The following is a 3957-nucleotide window of genomic DNA, read 5'->3' as shown; positions in this document are numbered from 1 at the left end:
TGCCGATTTGTTGTTGTTGTTGTGGTATTCAGTCCAGAGACTGGTTTGATGCAGCTCTCCATGCTACTCTACCCTGTGCAAGCTTCTTCATCTCCCAGTACCTACTGCAACCTAGATCTTTCTGAATTTGCTTAGTGTATTCATCTCTTGGTCTCCCTCCACGATTTTTACCCTCCACGCAGCCCTCTAATACTAAATTGGTGATCCCTTGATGCCTCAGAACATGTCCTACCAACCGATCCCGTCTTCTGGTCAAGTTGTGCCATAAACTCCTCTTCTCCCCAATTCTGTTCAGTACCTCCTCATTAGTTATGTGATCTACCCATCTAATCTTCAGCATCCTTCTGTTGCACCACATTTCGAAAGCCTCTATTCTCTTTTTGTCTAAACTATTTATCGTCCACGTTTCACTTCCATACATGGCTACACTCCATACAAATACTTTCAGAAGACGCTTCCTGACACTTAAATCTATACTCGATGTTAACAAATTTCTCTTCTTCAGAAACGCTTTCCTTTCCATTGCCAGTCTACATTTTATATCCTCTCTACTTCGACTATCATCAGTTATTTTGCTCCCCAAATAGGAAAACACATCTAATACTTTAAGTGTTTCATTTCCTAATCTAATTCCCTCAGCATCACCCGACTTAATTCGACTACATTCCATTATCCTTGTTTTGCTTTTGTTGATGTTCATCTTATATCCTCGTTTCGAGACACTGTCCATTCCGTTCAACTGCTCTTCCAGGTCCTTTGCTGTCTCTGACATAATTACAATATCACTGGCGAACTTCAAAATTTTTATTTGTTCTCCATGGATTTTAATTCCTATACTGAATTTTTCTTTTTGTTTCCTTTAGTGCTTGCTCAATGTACAGATTGAATAACACTGGGGAGAGGCTACAACCCTGTCTCACTCCCTTCCCAACCACTGCTTCCCTTTCATGTCCCCCGACTCTTATAACAGCCATCTGGTTTCTGTACAAATTGTAAATGGCCTTTCGCTCTCTGTATTTGACCCCTGCCACCTTCAGAATTTGAAAGAGAGTATTCCAGTCAACATTGTCAAAAGCATTCTCTAAGTCTACAAATGCTAGAAACGTAGGTTTGTCGTTCATTAATCTATTTTCTTAGATAAGTCGTAGGGTCAGTATTGCCTCACGTGGTCCAACATTTCTACGGAATCCAAACTGATCTTCCCCAGGGTCGGCTTCTACCAGTTTTTGCATTCGTCTGTAAAGAATTCGTGTATTTTGCAGCTGTGGCTTATTAAACTGATAGCTCGGTAATTTTCACATCTGTCAGCCCCTGCTTTCTTTGGAATTATTATATTCTTGAAGTCTAAGGGTATTTCACCTGTCTCATACATCTTGCCCACCAGATGGTAGAGTTTTGTCAGGGCTGGCTCTCCCAAGGCTATCAATAGATCAAATGGAATGTTGTCTACTCCTGGGGCCTTGTTTCGACTCAGGTCTTTCAGTGCTCTGTCAAACTTTTCACGCAGTATCATATCTCCCATTTCATCTTCATCTACATCCTCTTCCATTTCCATAATATTGTCCTCAAGAACATCGCCCTTCTATACACCGTCTATATACTCCTTCCACCTTTCTGCTTTCCCTTCTTTGCTTAGAACTGGGTTTCCACCTGAGCTCTTGATATTCATGCAAGTAGTTCTCTTTTCTTCAAAGGTCTCTTTAATTTTCCTTTAGGCAGTATCTATCTTACCTCTAGTGATATACGCCTCTACATCCATACATTTGTCCTCTAGCCGATATTAAACGACCTGTTTTGTTGCCCTTTATAAGAAGACATCCTGGGCTTACATTTTAGCAAGACAATGCCCACCTGAACATGGCGAGAGTTCCTACAGCTTGGTTTCGTGTTTGCCAAACGCTAACTTGGCCATAAAGGTCACTGGATTTCACCCTAGTTGTGAATGTTCGGAAAGAAAAAAGGAAGGGAGATTAGGGTTAACGCCCGATCGACATAGAGGTCATTAGAGATGGAGCATAAGCTCGGATTGTTTCAACGATGGGGAAGGAAATCAGTCATGCTCTTTCAAAGGCACTATCATCGCATATGCCTGGAGCGATTTAGGGAAATCATGGAAAAGCCGAATGAGGATGGCTGGACATGGTGTCCAATGGATGAATTTTTCCCGGAAGTTTGGCGGTATATCATCAATCTCATACATTGTACTATAATAATCGTTTTGTTGGCACTACTTCTAATGAATTCAGAAAGTCCAAGGGAATGTAATAGACCCCTTCTGCTTTATTTCATTTTACATTCTGATTCTCACAGTGGCTCTCCTATCTCTTCCCTTTCTTTTTCTATCACGTCATCAGAAAAGTCCTTCCTCTCGTAGAGGCCCTCAGTGTACTCTACCCATTTATCTGCTCTCTCCTCTGATACCTACATTGCAGTTGCTTAAAGTAACACTTTGCCACCTGAAAAATTAATACCGTCAGTTAAAATTATTTATTTCATTAATGTGAGAAAGTAACGAATTTTATTTCTTGTACTTTTATGATTTTTTTCGCTGACTGACCTGACGATTGTGCCCAATGAGCGTCACATCTCGAGTGCAGTGCTGCCTTCTTACGACAGCCACAGTTAACCTCATATCTCCTGCCTCAACTGCAACTTCAATACTCAAGAAAGTTTTCTTTTGATGACTAAAAGTATATGTGACAACGTTATGAGGATGTATGTTTTATTTTTTCATCTGCTAGTTTTCATATCTGACATTATATTTGCTTCTGGCCACTTTTTCAACTGTTTTACAGTAAATAAAATGTATGTTTGGTACATGTGGTGTTGCAGTCTGTTTGAGTATACCAAGATTCTGCAACTAAATTTATTAAGTTTTGAGTAGGATTATGTAAACTGCTGTTGCGTTATGGCTCGTAAGATAGTCTGTAGTTACCAATTTCCTGTTAGCGACAGTCCCCTTGTTGACCATTGAACTGCTTACTATTGCATTTATTTTAGCAAATTATACAGTAATTCCGCTTGTTGACCATTGAACTGCTTACTATTGTATTTATTTTAGGAAATTGTACATTCATTGTATCTACAGAATAATTATGTGAAGTGTTACGTTCCCGGTGCATAGTACGACATACACTGAAGACTTTGAGAAATGTGGGAAGCTGGAAAATTTGCTGTAGGGCCCCGTAATGTTGCAGTGAAGATAGATTTTACCTCAGAGAAGTTACTATGGAACTGAAGCATTCAAATGTGTGAGAATGGGATTATCTGAGATGGCTCTTTGATTGTCTTTAATTAAATGTAAACTGATAATACGACTCCAGATTACAAGCCTATGATGTGGAGTGATTACTATTACCAATGTCACATTGTAAACTAACAAACTATTGAACCATATGCATGGTAAATTCTGTCTGTGATGCGTTCTAAAGACAAAGCTCGTATGGGGGTAATTTGGATTTAGTTCAGTTTACACTAAATTAACATAGCACTGTACATGCTCGTACCAAACACATTTCAATAATCAAATAATGTAAAGGACTGGTTACAATAACCTACAGGGATCCAAATAGGTTTAACAGCCATTGATATTTTGCGCTTTTACCTTGAAAATTGGGTGTTCACTTACCGAATCATCAGAGTGTATTCAGCATCTCACCCAGCTGCATTCAAAAAAGTTGCCTGAACATTTTATGTGCAGGGAAATATTTAAGGTCAAGACAGACAACTGGTGTTTATTGGTATTAAATGGAATGTTTTTCAGTAGTTGATTATTTTTTTGCCAAATTATCTAGAGAAATCAAGCGCAGACTCTTTCCTTAAAAGAAACATTACTTATATTGTTCAGTGTCACTCTCGTTGCGGTGTAACTGGTGCAATTACATCTATTATGTATGTAACGATGGGTATAAATGAATGTAGGTAGGATTACTTTATTATAAAAATAACGAAAAGTCG

This window comes from Schistocerca nitens, chromosome 11, assembly GCF_023898315.1.
Source record: "Schistocerca nitens isolate TAMUIC-IGC-003100 chromosome 11, iqSchNite1.1, whole genome shotgun sequence".
NCBI classification, from domain to species: domain Eukaryota; kingdom Metazoa; phylum Arthropoda; class Insecta; order Orthoptera; family Acrididae; genus Schistocerca; species Schistocerca nitens.
This window is presented reverse-complemented; position numbering follows the sequence as displayed.